The sequence below is a fragment of the Eriocheir sinensis genome, unplaced genomic scaffold, assembly GCF_024679095.1.
Source record: "Eriocheir sinensis breed Jianghai 21 unplaced genomic scaffold, ASM2467909v1 Scaffold353, whole genome shotgun sequence".
Taxonomy (NCBI): Eukaryota; Metazoa; Arthropoda; class Malacostraca; order Decapoda; family Varunidae; genus Eriocheir; species Eriocheir sinensis.
In genome coordinates this window covers 112501-130827 of record NW_026111669.1, presented here as the reverse complement: position 1 = coordinate 130827, position 18327 = coordinate 112501, and the positions used below count along the sequence as shown (strand labels likewise).

Here is an 18327-nt window from a genome sequence, read left to right as displayed (position 1 = left end):
CTTCTCTTTATTATTTTTAACCGATATTTAGTGGCCGTAATTCTTGCTTGGGTGGTGTTCCTAAGCTTCGGGCTCCTGACTAGCACACAAGACTTTACGATAGTTTTCCCGTTCCTCGGTGGGCTGGCGGTGACGTGGATAGGGGCGGCTGCCCGGCGGGTGCTTTATATAAGTAAGATTATGTTGATTGTTTTTTTTCCTCTCTCACCCTCCGTCAGAGCGAGTCGTGTGAGAGAAGAAATCGAATCGTTCTCATGATGGCCCGTTGATCCTGTCTGCATGTCGGGTTGAGATAAAGGGACAGATTATGAGTTTTTTCAACTAAACATGAGGATCGAGTCTCAACGCTTCGACGCTGATTCGAAGCAGAGAAAGCAGAGTTTCAGTAAAGTTGCCAACAAATTGAAAAATAAAGTCCTATTTTTTTTTTTTTACCGCAATGGCAGGTCAAGGGCCAAAAACAATAACAGCAACAACAACAACAACAAAAACGCTAGACGCTGCTCCGATAAAAGAAAAAAAGAACGAGAGGCAAGAAGAGGTCAGTTTCGGATGTCGAGGTGTTTGATCTCACTATCTCTGAACACTTATTAAAAATGCTTTACTCTCATTACGTATGCATCTATAAGTATAAGACCTCGGCGGATGGAACCATAGAGCTACAGTATTACCATAGCATCACAAAACTGGCAACGCTGGGGGCAGGTCTTCAATAAGGCTTCGCGACCCGCCGAGTTTGAAGAGGTTTCGAATCCTGGCGCGGCGTCTCGTCCACACTTGAAGGGAACTTTGGCCGAGGCTCCGACGGTCCCATACGCGCCCGGGGCCCTTCACGCAAGATCTCCTCCCTGCTCCTCTTCCTCGCATCCTCGTCCTCGTATTCGTCGTCCTTCTCCTCGCGGGGCGGCTAATGGAACGAGGCTGCCGGGCCGGGGCGACACGACAACTCCATTAAAGGTGCATTACGACATAAGTTATTGTAAAGTTTTCCTCTCCATCGTGGTCTTGGAGAGGTATTTTAGCATCCTCGACCTCCTCCTGTTCCTCTTTCCTACCTCCCTCCCTCCCTTCCTTTCTGCCTCCCTCCCTATCTCCATAGCTGCCTCCTCCATTCTGCCTCACCCTCCATCTCTCCTACAGAAATCCTAACCGCGCGGTGGAATATTTGTATGCATTTCTTTGTGTAGTTCCGTCTTGGCTTAAACCGTAAAACCCTAAAGTGCCTCGGGGGTATAGAGACATGGGGGGTATGTGTAAAGGCTCGGGGGGGGGGGGGGGGGTAGAGGCTCGTGGGGGAGAGGAAAAGGGAATGAAGAGGCACAAGGCTTGACAGAAGGAAAGTCATATCAAGTGGAAACGTTTAGTGCTCTTCCGTAACTCACAATACCAACAATAAAATCAATGTTAAAAAGTATAACCACTACTGCTACCACTACCACCGTGACCTTAGCTACTACCACCACTGTCGCTACTCTAAAGATTGCTACTGCGGGATTTGGAGGCGCCGAGGCAGGACACAAAGGGAGGAATATGATCTGGAAATGTTTAGTCCACTTAATTTAATGGCGATCAAGTCACGTGACGAGGACGGGGAGTGAGGGAACGGATGGGACGAGAAGAAACAATGAAATGAGGGAATGTGAGGGGATGTGAGTAGTGAAGGGGGGTGAGGGGTGACGGGGGTGAGAGGTGAGAGGTGAGAGGGGAAGAGAGGCTTGATGATGACGAAAAGTGAGAAAAAGGAGTGAGGGAACGTGTGGGATGAGGGGCATGAGGGGTGAGATGAGGGGAGAGAGGGGTGAGATGTGAGGGTGAGAAGGGATGAGAGAATTGATCATGACGAATTGTTTGAAAAAGGAGTGCGGGGACGTGAGGGATGAGGGGTGAGATGAGGGGAATGAGGGGAGAGAGGGGTGAGGGGTGAGAGGTGAGGGGTTAGAAGGGATGAGAGGCTTGATGATGAAAGTAAGGAAGAAGGGAGGAGTAATGGAAGGATGGATGGCTTTAGGAGAGGAAGGTTGGGAGGAAAAAAGGATGGAAGGAAGGAACAAGGAAAGAAAGGGAGGAAGAAAAGAATTATGCAAAAGAGGAAGGAAAAAAGGAAAGGAATCAGAAAAGAACGAGAGGAAGAAAGGAAGCATGGATAAAAGGGGAATTAGAAAAGGAAGACGAAAAGTGAGAAAAAGGAATGAAAGGGAATGAGGAGAGAAGATGAGGGGACTGGGGGGGATGAGAAGTGAGAACAAGGGAAGAAGGGATGTGAAGAATGAGGGGGGAGGGGGGGTGAGGGCACTAAGGGGATGAGGAGTAAGACAAAGGAATGAGGGGACGTGAGGGGTGAGGGGTGAGGGGTGAGGGGACTTGCCTGTAAAAATTAAGTCAAGATTCTGAACTAATTGGAATATGAGAGCTGGATGAAGGTTAATCAGGAGAGAGAGAGAGAGAGAGAGAGAGAGAGAGAGAGAGAGAGAGAGAGAGAGAGAGAGAGAGAGAGAGAGAGAGAGAGAGAGACGTTAACTCCTTCATATCTTTACCTGTTTTCTTGTTTCATCACCAGTATCACCACCACCACCACCAACAACAACAACAACAACAGCAACACTCACATAAAAAAATCAACAGCAAAGAGTTATATGTGTGTGTTTCAAGAGAGAAAGAGTGAAAGTATGATACCATGATTTTGCCTCCACCACAATATATAAATAAGCGTTAGGCCGTGAGACACTTTCTGGTGACTAACTCAATCTGAACACTGACCAAGGTGAGGGCTGAGGGCTAAGGGTGAGGCAGGGTCAGGAAGGTGAAGGTGAGCAAGGGAGAGAAGGCGGGCAGGGCGGAGGGGTCTTGAAGGAACAAATAAGGTGTCAAATAAACAGGTCGCGCGCAAAAAAAAAAAAAAAAATAAATAAATAAATAAATAAATTGTAGACAGATAGATAGATAGATAATATTCTCCCTTCCCTCTCATTTCCTTCTCTTCCCTTCCCTTCGCTCCTCTCTCTCTCTCTCTCCTTTCCTTCCTGTTTACTCCTCTTCCCTTCCCTTCCCATCCATTCCCTTCTCTTCCCTTCCATTCCCTACCCTTCCTTTTACATCTCTTCCATCCCTCCCTCTTCTGAACCTCCCAACTAACCCACCTCCCCTTCTCGGTTTACCCTTGATGGAAGAAATCAGGGAAGGGGTTAAGATGAAATGGTGAGATTACTGTGGAGAGGAGAGGTTGTGATAAGAATAGGGAGTTGATGAATAGTGATCGATCAGAGGGAATGAGGAAATATGAGAGTGGTTTATACATGGGTGAGGAATGAGAGGAGTTGAAGGCTATAAGGATGATGGTGAATGGTGATGGGGCAAGGGTGAGGTGGTGTAGGGATAGGTGTTAGTAGGGGTGAGATAGGAGGGGATAGTTTGCAAATGACTTCACTTCTTGGACAGCACATATAGTGAAGGAAAACGTGGAACATGTCACATACAAGTTTTGGAGAGAACAGACGAAATGACAAAAAAAAAAACTGCAAACGCTACCTTCTCGACCCTTGACTAAACAAAACTTAACTATTATACAAGAAGGACAAGTTGTGGAAGAGAAGAGAAAAACACCAATCCACAAACGCAAGGGAACAGAAGGCGAGATGAAAAGAAAACAAAATAGGAAAGACCACTGCAAAGCCTTCCAACTCGACCCCCAACTAAACTAAACTAGACAATTATAAAAGAAAAAAGTGAAATACAGAAAGGAAGAAATAAATACCAAAAAAATACACTTGCAGAAATAAAGGAATAAACAATAATAAAACCACAAAAGGGAGGCAAAGGCTGACTCTTTAACCCCCAACTAAACTAAACTAGACAATTATAAAAGAAGAAAGTGAAATACAGAAATAAATAAATAAATACCAAAAAAATACACTTGCAGTAATAAAGGAATAAACAATAATAAAACCACAAAAGGGAAGCAAAAGCAGACTCTTTAACCCTCACCTGAACTGAGCTGGGAGGGGGGGGGGGGAGGAAGGTGGTCAGTGAATGAAAGGTTATCAAAGGTGAGACTAGGGAAGGTGAAGGGCGGGAGGTGAAGGTGAGGGTGAGCGTGATGTCTCCTCCACTTCCTCCTCTCTTCCTTTTTCACGTTCTGCATCTTTTTATCTCCTCATCAACTTCCTGTACCCCCTTCTTTTCCTTTCTCTCTCTCTCTCTCTCTCTCTCTCTCTCTCTCTCTCTCTCTCTCTCTTTTTCATATATTCTTATTCTTATTTCTCTTTTTCTTCTTTCTTATTCTTTTTCCCTTGTCTTTTTCTTCTCTATCTTTCTATCTATATCTATCTCTATCTATCTATATTTATCTATCTTTACTGTGTGTCTCGTGTCTACCCTTCCTTCTTTCCTTCCTCTTTAAGTCCAAGCATGTCTACATTTTCCTCTACCTCCGCCAGGCATCATTATTTATCTTGCCATTTCTTATTTCTTGTTTTCTCGCGTTTTTTTTCCCGCCACTCGTGTGTATCTTGCAGCCTCGTCGCTTTCTCGGGAATCTCTTAACTTCCCTTAATTTCTGTACTGGCATTCTTTCCGCTGTTGGATTTCTTCGTTTCTTGAGGCATTCACTCCACTGTTTGCTCTGTCATTTACGTTGCTTGCTTCCTCAGTTTTTTCTTCTTCCTTTCTCTCCACTCCTCTCCACTCTCCATCCCTTCCCTTCCCTTCCCTTCCTTTCACCCCACTCCTCTCCACTCCCTTCTCTTCCCGTCCCTTCCCTTTCCTTTCCTTTCCTTTCCTTTCCTTTCCTTTCCCTTCGATTTCCTTCCCTTCCCTTCCCTCTTCTTTTCTCTTTTCTTCTTTTCTCTTCTCTCATCTCACCTCTCCTCTCCTGTCATCTTGTCTTCTCTTCTCTTCTCAATTTCCTTCCCTTCCCTTTCTTTCCCTTTTCTTTTATTCCTCTCTATATGCAGACCTTCCCTTTACTTCCTTTCCTCTTCCCTTGTCTTCTACTAGCTTTCTTTCTCTTCCCTTCCCTTCCCTTCCCTTTCCTTCCCTTCCTTTTTACTCCTCTCCCTCTCCTTCCCTTCCTGTTTACTCCTCTTCCTTCCCTTCCCATCCCTTCCCTCTCCTTCCCTTCCTGTTTACTCCTCTTCCTTCCCTTCCCATCCCTTCCCTCCTCTTCCCTTCTATTCCCTGCCCTTCCCTTTTACATCTCTCCCATCCCTCCCCTTCCCTTGCGTCGCCATCAGGAACCATCTCTGTGTTGCGTTGCGTTGCAAGGCCGTTGTGTTGCCGCCGTGTGCCCGTCAAGGGGAGATTATCGTTGTCAGATGCAACTCATCGCACCCAAGGCCATGACCTCTCGTACCTAAACCGGGAAGTATTGTACGGCAGCCTGATCCGTCATGCCCGCTGCCTTAATCCAGCACCAACGACTTCTGAAGGGAAATAATGATGTGAGGATGTAAATTTTGACGGAAGGAAGACGAGTGAACAAGAAGGGAACGGAAGAGAGAGTAGTAAAAGGGAAGGGAAGGGAAAGGAAGGGAAAAGAGTGGAGTGAAGGAAAGAAAGAAATTGAGGATGTTATTGAGGGATTGTTGTTGTCTTCCATCTTTCTTGGAACCTTAAAACAGCCCCACCGCCTTCAAATAGTCTCATAAATGGCAGTGTGTGTGTGGGGAAGTGAAATTTGAGTAACGTGTCTTATGGGTGGTGATACGGAGTGATTTATCCGTCATGTTAAACCTTTCCTGAGCCGTCTTATGCGCGTAGAGTGGAGGTGAGTCACATTAAAACCCTTCTAACCCCCCCCCCTGGTTAGAAGGGGGGTCGAGGGGCCGAAGCTCCCCCCCCCCCCGTTAGCTGTTAGGGCGTAAACTTCGCTTGGGATAGTTTAAATATGTTCCCCCACCCTACACCCTCTGCGAGCTATTTTGCAGCTGTGGTGGCAGATGGTGAAATTGCAATGAGTCACTTTTTAGTAGTTTCCGAAGAAAAAACTATCTCCAAATGAAAAAGCAAAATATTTAGGCCCGAAATAAATAACCAGAGTATCAAATTTTGAGATGGGCAACTCTCTGAACATTTACCCTTTCTCCTCCCCCTGTCTCTTCCTCCTCCTCCTCCTCTTCCTCTTCCTCTTCACGTTGGAAAGGAGGAGACTGCGGGGAGGCCTGATACAGGTCTTCAAGTACATGAACAAGTTCAGCAATGTTGATCACTCCAAACTCTTCATCCTACAAACTAACCCACGAGCAAGAAACAACGGTAGAACAATTCAAGCCAAGCGATGCTTTACTGATATTGGCAGGAGTTATTTTTCGAACAGAGTCGTCCGCCACTGGAACAACCTTCTTGCAGGAGTGGTTATAGCGGCAACAATCACCTCCTTTAAAAATCGCGTTGACCGTCACTTTGCTGCGTCGGGAGTGAACTAAACGTACCCACGAGTACGTACAGAAGTGCTTCAGTCCTTCCCGCAAGCCTCTCCTGTGGCTGACGGATTGATTAAATCACTGAAAGCAGGCAGCCTCACAATGAGCCAATAGTCTTTCTGCTGCCTGCTCGTCCATGTTTCCGTGTTTCCTCCTCCTCCTTCCCACCACCTGTCATGTGTTGGCAAGGAGTGATGGAGTGCCCCAGACAGGTATGCAACAAGATCTGTGCTGTACTGTTCTCTGTGTGTGTGGCTAATAAAAAAGACGTTAAGTGCCTCTAAATGACTGAAATGATGAAAGAGAAGAGACAAGGTTGTAGTGTAGTGACAGTAAAGTAATGGTGATGATGAGGGTGGTAGTGGTGATGACGGCGGTGATGAAGGTGGTGGTGATGATGAAGGGGGTGTTCTTATCCTTCCCTCATATCTTACCTGTGTCTTTTTTTACTTCTCTTAGCTACACACCTTCCTTTCCTTGCTGTAGTGCCCTGCCAAATCTGTCCCATTCCCTTCATTCACAGTCTGCAAACACTTTCTTTCCCTTCACGTACATATACGCACACACCAAAGTAAACACACACGCTCATACACACAAACGCACATACTCGGTTACATTTTCACTAATTCACACAGGTAACTCCTCTCCCAGGTATTTATTCATATGCTCTTCCTTGCACTCTTTCACCTGGTCCTGAGCTGCTTACCTGTGCGTGTCTTGAGGTAAATATTAAGTGAGCGATGATGCTTCTGAGGCAAGGGAGTGTTTGGGCTTCATGACTTATGGCTGAAGGAAAGAAAAGCTGAGAGGGAACCAGACACCACCAGGGGGTATGTGTATGTAGGTGTGTGTAGGTGTGTGTTTATACGTGAAGATGTGAAGGTGAAAGTGAATGCTTGTGTGTGGGTGACTGATTAAAGGTGTATTTTGAATGTTTGTGTATATGGCTGAAGGGAGATATGTTTAGCAGGTAACCAGAAGCAACTGAGTGGACGTGTGTGTTTGTTTGTGTAGGTTTGTGTTTATACGTGAAGATGTGAAGGTGAAAGTGGGTGTTTGTGTGTGGGTGACTGATTAAAGGTGTATTTTGAATGTTTGTGTATATGGCTGAAGGAAGGTATGTTTAGCAGGTAACCAGAAGCGATTGAGTGGACGTGTGTGTGTGTTGTGTTTGTGTATAGGTGTGAGAACGTGTGTGTTTGTGCGTGAATATGTGTAGGTGTAAATAGGTGCTTGTGTGGGAGTTTGATGGAAGTTATATTTTCAATGTTTGTGTACGCATATGTGGTCTACTTATGTGTGTGTGTATGTGGGTGTATGTGAGTGTATGTGTCAGTATGAATGTGTATGTATGTGATGCTTGTCCGTATGTGTTGGGACTGTTGGTGTATATTAGATAAATGTTTGGAGTATATGTGTGTGTGTGTGTGTGTGTGTGTGTGTGTGTGTGCTTCCTCAGTAATAGCGGGGCACAAGTAAGGCACTAATGCGTCTCTTCCCCTCACAGGCACACGACCATAACACACACACACAGGCAAGCATTGTTCTCCCTGCTGTTTTCCCTCCCTTCCTCCTCCCTTCTTCCTTCTTCTCGCTGTTTTTCCCTTCTCATCCTCCCCTTTCAACCTTCCTTCCTGTATATAGTCTTGTCTTTTCTTCCTCTTCCCTCCCTCCCTCCCTCCCTCTCTTCTTTCCTCTACCCCTCCTCCTCCTCCTCCTCTTTCCACCTTCCTCTCTTGTTCTTTGTTTTCTCCCCTTCTTCCTCCTTCCTTCCTTCCTTCTCCCCCTTTTTCCCTTCTAATCCTCTCCTTTTAACCTTCCGTCCTATTTACAGTCCTCTTTTCTTCTTTTCCCTTCCTCTTTCCCTCTCTTCTTTCCCTTTCCCTTATCTCCTTTTCCTTTCTGTTTTCTCCTTTTCTTCCTTCCTTCCTTCCTTCTTCCGCTTTTCCATTGTCATCTTCCCCTTCCAACCTTCCTAGTTCTGTTTTCTCCCGTTTTTTTCCTCCTTCCTTCCTTTCTTCTTCCCCTCTTTCCCTTCTCATCTCCTTTTAACCTTCCTCTCTGTATATAGTCTTCTTTCTTTTCTTCTTTTCCCTTCCTCCTTCCCCCTCTTCTTTCCTTTTCCCCTCCTTCTCTCCCTCTCTGTTTTCTCCTTTTCTTTCCTCCTTCCTTCCTTCTTCTCCTGTTTTTCCATTTTCTTTCTCCTCTTCAAACCTTCCTTCCTGTTTATAGTCTTCTGTCTTCTCTCAGTTTGCCTCCCTTCCTTTTCTTCTTCCTTTCTTTTTCCCCTCTTCTTCCTCCGCCACTTCCTCCTCCTCCTCCTCCTTCAACCTCGCTTCCTGTGGTTCTCTGCTCTTCTTGTCCCACCCTTCCTTTTCTTCCTCTTTCCTTTTTGCTTTGCCGTCTCCTCCAGTCTTCCTTCCTGCTGTTCTCTCTTCACTAGCTCCTTTTCCTTCTCCCCTATCCTTCATTCCTCGTATTCCCTTTTCTCCTCTATTTTTCCTACCTACTTATTCCTCTTTCTCGTGTTTCCTTCCTTCCGTCCTTCTGCTCTCTTCTCTCCTTTTCCCTTCATGGCCACCTTCTTTCCTCACCCTTTTCCTTTGTCCCTCTCATTTTTCCTGTTTTCCATTACTGCTCCTTCCACTTTCCTTCCTTCCTGTTTTCCATCTTCCTTCCTTTTCCTTTCCTCTTTATATCTCTACTTTTCATCTGTCTGCTTACCACCTCTCACCCTCTCTGCCTCCTTTCATCTTCCTACTTTCCTCGCTTATTCTTTGCTCTTTTTCTCTTCATCCTCCTCCCTTCCTCTCCTTCCTTCTCTAAGGCTCCCCTTTTACCTAATTTTCCCCTCCTCCTCCTACTTTTCCTTCCTTATTTCTTTCCTTCCTCCCTCCCCCTCCCTCCCCCGTCCCTCCCTCGTCCCTCCCGCCGTCCATTATCCCAAAAACAGCACCATTTAAGAGGCGTTTTTTTCACATCTTTTTCTCGTTTTTTCTTTGTCTCGCGGTAACATGTGGAAGGTTTGTGGCTTGTCTGTCTGTGTTTATTCTTACCTCCTCCTCCTCCTCCTCCTCCTCCTTCTCCTCCTCCTCCTCCTCCTCCTTAGTCTTCGTGCGAGTGAAAATAGGTTGAAATAAGATTAATTAGGAAGAGACGTGTTTTAAGAGAGAGAGAGAGAGAGAGAGAGAGAGAGAGAGAGAGAGAGAGAGAGAGAGAGAAAACATTTATACCCAGGAACATGGATGAAGGAGAAATATTAAGCGTTTCTTGAATATTTCCCTTAAGATTTAATACCCGAGCCGGTTGGATACGAAAAATTGAGGCGGGATTAAAATTTTTGAGTAGAACTGCCGTGAAATATTAGGACAGGTTTATGAATCTTGGAAATAGATAAATATATATACTTGGTCCGTCTCTCTCTCTCTCTCTCTCTCTCTCTCTCTCTCTCTCTCTCTCTCTCTCTCTCACTGTTTTAAGGCGTCGTTCACACAATTTGTTCTGGGCGTTCACTTCTCTCCTCTTCCTCCTCTTCCTCCTCCACCTCCTACTCCTCCTCTTCCTCCTCCTCCTCCGCCGCCGCCGCAAATAAACATAATAATAATATTTCATGCAAATTTTTACGCCAAAGAAAGAAAAAACAAATATTCTTCCTTGGTACACGATTTTTAGACCTTTATCACACACCATTATTATTATTATTATTATTATTATTATTATTGTTATTGTTATTGTTATTGCTGGTGAGATTGTGACAGAATGCTTCGGACTTTCCATGCGTATACTTTCTTTTCTCTATATTTCTCTTCCCAGCGTCCTAGCGGTAACCCAGCCATTAAAAAAGAGACAGTTGTAAAAGGCATTCGTCCTCTACATCCTGTTACGTCAGGGTCCCGTTACTGCCATCGCCTTTATTTTATTTATATTCCTTCCTTCTCGTGAGCGGTAACCCCGCGCACGGCCGCGACTCCCATGTCTGTCCGCGTCACTAGTTTTTGCGGCGGAGGAAGACGCCGCCGCGGGGGTGTGACGAGGCCCTGCAGGGGTGCCACCCTAACAATGCCCGGCGCTGCCAACCGTGATGAAGTGGAGGCGAGTCACATCCCGCGCCTGATTTTTGCATGATAAATATTATATCGATCATGGCCGCTTATTTCTTAGTGCCCGTGGGGTGGAGCTTCCCGCCTACGGCTAATTCTTGGCTTTCTTTTTCTTAACCTCCAAACTCTAGAAAAAGAGACGCTTTCGAAATTTAATTCAGATCTTCTACCTGAAGAAATTCAGTAACGTCGATCACTCCAAGTTCTTTGAGCTACCAACTCAAACCAGCTCAAGAACTAGAAATTACAGTTTACCTTTCCAAGCGAGGCGATGTGGTATAGACATTGGCAGGAGTTTGTTCTCCAACAGAATCATCCGCCACTGGAACAGTCTTCCCTCAGAGGTAGTTAGTGTGAATACCACCATCATTTAAAAATCGAATCGATCGTTATTTCGTTGGGTTAGGAGTAAATTAAACCCCGAAGTACTAATACCTGCTCTGAAGGAACGAAGTGACTGTCGAGCAGATTCAATCACCAGAGCTGACAACCTCGTAATGAGCCAATATAGACTCTCGCCTGCATTTTCATATTTCTATTTTTTTTTTAGTATGTGGTAGTGGTAATAATCGTCATCATCATTATCATAATTTCCATTAGCAGTATGATCCTTATTATCATCACAGCCTTTGTGGGCCAGTGGTCAGCGTGCCTGGGTACGACTCTGTGGGCCTGGGTTCGAATCCCGGCCCGGGCAGTCGGCGTGCAGCTCACCCAGCTGTTCATCTTCCCTTTCGGGCTAGTCTATAAACGGTTACCTGGGGAAACCTGGTTAAGATCAACTGTAACAATCCCGGAGTTCACAGTGAATGCCGTATCCCGGGGTAATTGGTTCTTACCAACCACAGGCTCAAAGGACTAACGGATCGGAGATGAGCACAGCAGCCACGCGCAGCTATAGCGTATGCACCCACCTTTACCTTACCTTATATCACTTGTATCATTACTATCATCATCATCATCATGATCCTCACGAGTAACATCATTATCACACCATCATCATCATCATCATTACTCATCACCAGCATCATTACCGTAATTTTCATCACCGTCGCCGTCGCCATTATCATAATCTTCTGGAGTGTTATTTATGGCGGAGTGTGGCGGCGCGGGCGACGCAGCGCGGGGACTGGGCCTCAGAGGATGGGAAATTGAAGTGCAGGTGATAGACAAAACGAGGAAGAGAAGAAAAATGTAGGCGTAGAAGACATACAGAAAAAAAAAGACTGCGTTTACTATAAGAAAAAAAAAAAGTATCTAGCACCGACCAATAAACTCTCGGTGCGAAATAATGCTCAAAGTGTTTACGAAGCCATGCAAAAAAAAAAGAAAAAAGAATGATTTATAGTCTGCATCTTTTACTCGTCCTCGTCCTGCCCCTCCCCTCCTTCCTTCTCCTCCCCATCGTCCTTGTCCTTATTCCCAGTCTCCTCCTCCCCCCTCCCTCCTTCTCCTCCTTCTCCTCCTCCTCCTACTCCTACTACTACTACTACTACTACTACTATTACTACTATTAGTACTACTACATGGGTGGCGCAAGAGGAAAGAGACCTCGGGGTCACCATAAGCAGTGACTTGAAACAAATAAAACACTGCAAAACTGCCTGTAAGAAAGCCAATACAATGCTTGGGTTCATAGCGAGGAACTTCAAATACAAGACGCCGAGAGTTATGTTATCCTTGTATAATTCGCTGGTAAGGCCCCACCTGGAATACGCCGTGCAATTCTGGGCTCTAAATTACAGGAAAGACATTGAGTTACTTGAGAGAGTACAGCGCCGCGCCAAGAAAATGATACCATCACTGAGGACGAAACCTTACGAAGAGCGACTCAAGCGACTCAACCTCTTCACGTTGGAAAAGAGACGACTGCGGAGAGACATAATACAAGTCTTTAAGTACCTGAACAAGCTCAGCAACGTTGATCACTCCAAACTCTTCACGCTACAAACTAACCCGAGGACAAGAAACAACGGAAAAACAATTCAAGCAAGGCGATGCAATACTGACATCGGCAGGAGTTATTTCTTGAATAGAGTTATTCGCCACTGGAACAGCCTTCCTGCAGAAGTGGTTAGCGCAGAGGCCATCAACTCCTTCAAGAAACGCATTGATCGACACTTTGCTGCATCAGGAGTGAACTGAATGTATCTAAGATTAGGTACACAAGTTCTTTAATCCTTCCCGCAAGCCACTCCTGGGGCTGACGGATTGATTAAATCACTGAAAGCAGACAGCCTTGTAATGAGCCAACAGGCTTTCTGCTGCCTGCTCGTCCATGTTTCCTACTTCTCAATCTCATCCTACTTTTATATTCTCCTCCTGTTTTTTTCTCCTACTCTCTTCGTTTTCCTCCTCCTCCTCCTCCTCCTTCCCCCTCTACTCCTCCTACTCTTTTTCCTTTTCCTCCTCCTCCACCTCGCCGTTGTCTTCGTTCCCTTACTTCTGCTTCTCATTCTATTCCTTCTCCTCTTCGTTGTCTTCATCATCGTCACAATCACCTACTTCTTGTTATTCTTTTTCTTTTTCTTCTTGTTTTTATTTTCCTTTTTCTTCCTTTTCGCTTTCGTCCTCCTTCTCTTCCTCCACCTCTTCTTCCTCCACCTCCTCGTCCTCCACCTCCTCGTCCTCCACCACACGAAACATGCTTGGAATAATTTATTGCAACAGTTGTAAATGATTGAGCGATAAACGTGCAATTGGTGGTCAGGGCATTACGATAACGACTATCTCCAACACGGGGGCTTGGCGGGTCACTGGAAACTCGTATTAATTGAGGAGGAAGCCGCGAATGGCATAGGAAAAGAGAGAATGGGAGGAAGCAGAGGAGAGGTGAAGGCAAGGAAAAGGTTAGTGGATGTAGACATGACAGAGTAAAGAAAAAATATAAAATGGGCTTTGAAGAAAATGAAGAAATTAAGAGAAGAGACGACTGACAGATATATAAATAAAGACGTAAATGTGAAGGCAAGGAAAGAATGAGTAAATGTACGAAGATGGCATAGAGGGGAAAGAAAAAAATATTAAATGCGTGTTGTGAGGAGGGAAGAAAAGATAAAGAAAAGGGAAGTAGAGGGATAGAAGGATAAGGACATACAGATGTAGGGAACGAAAACTTGAATAAATATAAATAGGATAGAAGGGAAGGAAAACTATTTACCGGTGTCGTGAGAAAGGAAGAGGGGATTAAGGAAAGGGAGGATAGGATGACCAGACAGGGAAACGGAGATGAATGAAAGAAAAAAAACTCCATGAATATAGATAGCAAAGAGGAGAACGGAAAAAATGGAGGAAGTTGAAGGTAGAAAGAATAGCTAGAAGGTGAAGAAAGGAAAAGAAGTAGAGGTGTTGTGAGATAAGAAAAGAAATGTAGATGGAGTTGAAAAGAATAAATTAAACTTAGAAAGAAAACAAAAATAAAAGTTGCATTGTTAAAGGAGTCAAAAAAAAAAGAGAAAACTAGGAAGAATGAATAGAGGAGAGACGACAGAACAGAGAAAGAAAATGTTAAAACGGGACTTGGAGTTAGGAAACGAGGATGGAGAAAAATGATGAGAGGGAGATGGAATAAAAGAGAGGAAAGACTTCTGCATCGTGAAAGGGAAGAAGATGCAAATAGGTGAAAGTAAGAAGACGTGTACAAGAAGTGAAGATGTGAAGAAGGTGAAAACAGAAGAACATTATTGAAAGAGAGGAAGAACTGATGGTTTGGAGAACGATGCGGAGAGCTGAAAATAGGCAGACTGAGTAATAGAGGGGCAGAACTGATTACTAAGAAGACGATGAAAAAGAAGATAGTAAGGACTGATGGCTTGGCGTTCTGAGAGGAGAAGGGAAGAAGATGCAAAAGACGTGAAGATAGGAAGACTTAACATAAAAAGAAGTGATGGATCGGGTAGGCGGAGGAACAGGAACACACGCACGCACGCACGCACGCACAGGAGAAGCAGATAAAAGCAAACCTGCTGGCCCAGAACGAGGTCACCTGCTTAAGCTGTTCTGTAAATACTTAGTGGCGGTGTGAGTGAAGGGAATGTGGAAAGGAGACGGAGAAAAGGAAAAAAAATAGCGGAGGAGGAGGAGGAGGAGGAGGAGGAGGAGGGAAAGGGAGAAGAGGAAGAAAAAGAAGAAAGAAGAAGAAGAAGAAGAGGAAGAAAAAGAGGAAGAAAAAGGGGAAGAAAAAAGGGAAGATAAAGAAAAAGATAAAGGAGAAGAAAGAGAGGAAGAAAAAGAGGAAGAAAAAGAGGAAGAAAAAGAGGAAGAAAAAAGAGGAAGAAAAAGAGGAAGAAAAAAGAGAAAGAAAAAGAGGAAGAATAGGAGGATGAGTAAGAGGAAGAGTAAGAGGAAGAAGATAAAGAAAACAAGAAGAGGAAGCGAAAGAGGAAGAAGAAGAAGAAAAGGAGATGATGAAAGGAGAGGAATAAAGAGACAAAATTGAAAAGTAAAAGAAATATAGAAAAAAGGAAACGATAGAGGAGGAAGAATAAAAGGGGAATAAATAAAATGATGATGAGGAGGAGGAGAAGGAAAAGAGGAGAAAGAGGAGGAGGAGGAATAAAAAAAAAAAAGAAAGGGAGGAGGAGGAGAAGAAAGGCGAAGCAGGTCGTGATGGAATTTAGCAGCCTCACTTTTTATACAACTTTCATGGCGGCAAAGATTAAGGGAAAAGTAATAATAATAATAATCTGCCGTCACCTTCTGATATGTAGGCCGTTAGCTCCCCGAATCATCACCACCTAACTGTGTGATGATAAGGCCGCGGTGTCTCCTGGAAGTCTTAATTGAAAAACACGTCTTAGGTTCATAAAAAAAGAGATATTTGACTATTGCTTTTTACGTTAATTTCTCCTGTGGTAATGATGACTTAGTATTGTGAAGGAGAAGAGGATAGGAAGAGGTAAAGATACGAAGGGAGGAAAGAATGATAAATATTAATAGTATGGAGAGGAAAGAAAATATTAAATGGGCGGTGAGAAATGGAGAATAGGATGAAGAGATAGAAAGTAAAGATGCAGAAAGGGAAGAGTGAATAAATGTTGATAGGATGGAAGAGAAAGAAAATACAAAGTGAGCGTTTTGAGAAGGAAGGAGGAGACGAAGTAGAAGAGAGGAAGGCTGAAAAAGATGAAGATAGGTAAACGTATTAAAAGAGGGTAAGCGCGAGAGTTAGTAAGCGTTATTAGGAGAGACCTGTACATGGAAGGGTGATAGATAAATGCTCTATTGTGGGTTTGTTTACTATATGCCTTAGATCAGTTTTCCAGGATAGCGTTAAATGATCGGAGTGATACGTAGAAACTGGCCATTACTCCTTCGCTATCCACTCTCCTCCTCTTTCTCCTCTTTCTTTTCCTCCTCCTTCTCCTCCTCATTTTATTCACCCCCCTTATTTTCTTCCTCCTCTACCTTTTCCTTTTCTTATTTCCTTTACTTTTCATTTTTCTCCCTCTAATCCTCATCTTTCATCATCTCTTCTTCTTCTGAGGGTAGAGATTTGAAGGTTGAAATATATATAAAAAAGGGGGATTTGTAAGAGGGAAGAAATAGATAAACTTGTGATTATAACAACGTCTCGTCCTTCCAAGTGAGTGCAGAATGTTGAGGATAGAAGATGGAAGATAGAAATGTAAGGAATAAAACTAGGCGTTGTTAGCAGGGAAAAAAAGAAAGATGGTGAAAGGTGGAGATAAGAAGGCGTGGTAAAGATAATAAAAGGCCAATACTTGTTAATGTGAAGCGTGATAATGGATATATAAGACAGAGAGAAGACAGAAGGAAAACAAATAAAACTAGGCGTTGAGAAGAAGGGAAAAATGAAGGAGAAAAGGTGAACACAGAAATGCGTAATAAAGGAGAACAGACGACTAATACCTGTTGTAGTGAAGCTTCTTAATTGACGCACAAGACAGAAAAGGTAGAAAGAAAATAAAAATAGGCGTTGCGAAAAGAAAAAAAGAGAGATTGAGAAAGATGAAGATAAGAAAGCGCAATAAACGAGAAGAAAACTGGCCAATGTGAAACTTGATAATGGACGAACAAGACAAAATAGGCAGGAAAATAATAAAGCTAGGCGCTGCGAGAAGGGAAAAAAAGAGACGGAAAAAGATGAAGATAAGAAAGCGCAATAAACGAGAAGAAAACTGGCAAATACCCGTTAATATGAGACTTGATAATGGACGAAGACAAAATAGACAGAAAAATAATAAAACTAGGTGCTGCAAAAAAGGAAAAAAGAGAGATTGAGAAAGATGAAGATAAAAGGCGCTGCGAGAAGGAAAACAAAGAGAGATTGAGAAAAATGAAGATAAGAAAGCGCAATAAACGAGAAGAAAACTGGCAAATACCTGTTAATATGAGACTTGGTAATGGACGAAGACAAAATAGACAGGAAAATAATAAAACTAGGCGCTGCGAGAAGGAAAAAAAAGAGAGATTGAGAAAGACGAAGATAAGAAAGCGCAATAAACGAGAAGAAAACTGGATAATACCCGTTAATGTGAGACTTGATAATGGACGAAGACAAAATAGACAGAAAGAAAAATAATAAAACTAGGCGCTGCGAGAAGGGAAAAAAAGAGAGATTGAGAAAAATAAAGATAAGAAAGCGCAATAAACGAGAAGAAAACTGGCTAATACCTGTTAATGAGAGACTTGGTAATGGACGAAGACAAAATAGACAGGAAAATAATAAAACTAGGCGCTGCAAAAAAGGAAAAAAGAGAGATTGAGAAAGATGAAGATAAAAAAGCGCAATAAACGAGAAGAAAACTGGCAAATACCTGTTAATGTGAGACTTGATAATGGACGAAGACAAAATAGACAGGAAAATAATAAAACTAGGCGTTGCGAGAAGGGGAAAAAAGAGACGGTGAGAAAGATGAAAATAAGAAGGTGTTGTCAAATAGCATAATAGTTTAATACCTGTTAATCTGAAGCCTAATAATAGACATACAAGACAGAAGATAACAAGAAATACGAATAACACTAGGCGAAAATGGGGAAAAGAGAGATAAAGAAAGATGAAGATAAAAAGACGTAATATAAGGGAGAAGAAAATCGACTAATACCTGTTAATATGAAACTTGATAATGGATACAGAAGATGGAATAGATAAAAAAGAAAAAGAATAAACTAGGCGCTGTGAAAAGGGAGAAAAGGGAGGTAGAGAAAGGCGAAGATAAGGTGTAGTGAAACTTGATAATAGATTCACGACATAAATAGATAGAAAGAAAAGGAATAAAAATAGATGTTTGGCAAGAGGAAAACAGAGAATATAAGAAGACGTAATTAAAGAAGAAAACTGGCTTGTATCTGCTAATGTGAAAGTTGGTAATAGATATACAAGTTTAGATAGAAAAAAAGAGGTGAAGGAGGGACTTGAGGATAAGCGAGGTTAAGAAGAAGCTGTAAAAGAGAATAAAACTGACTATTACCCTTTGAATTGACGCGGATGTACATGTTTAGATGGAAAAAAAGATGAAGAAATATAAATAAAAGCTAAAATAAGAGAGCACAACAAAAGAGAAGTGAAATCGCTGATACCGTTTGATGTGAAGGTTCGTAATGAATAAACAAATTTAGATGAGGATGAACAGATGTGTAGAAAAGCGAAGATATGAAGACGCAGTAAAAGAAGTGAAATCCCTAACACCTTTTGAAGTGACTCACGGTTATGGATATACAAGATGAAGTTAAGCGGCCAATAAATAAAAGAATAAGGAAGATAGAGAATTTTTTAAATTAAAAAAAGCCATGATAAGAAGACGCATTAAAGAGAGAAGTGAAATCGCTAACACCTTTTGAAGTGACGC

The 18327-nt window shown here is 43.2% G+C and overlaps 1 protein-coding gene across 1 annotated transcript in view; it reads left to right on the top strand.

The window, feature by feature from the left end:
* The first annotated feature begins 773 nt into the window (after positions 1–773).
* The window catches only part of LOC126991875 (protein Wnt-16-like), a 123315-nt gene continuing 105761 nt past the window's right edge, over positions 774–18327 (top strand). Inside the window, exon 1 of the mRNA XM_050850521.1 lies at positions 774–957. The gene's annotated coding sequence lies outside the window, so the exon portion shown is untranslated. The remainder of the gene's footprint in view (positions 958–18327) is intronic.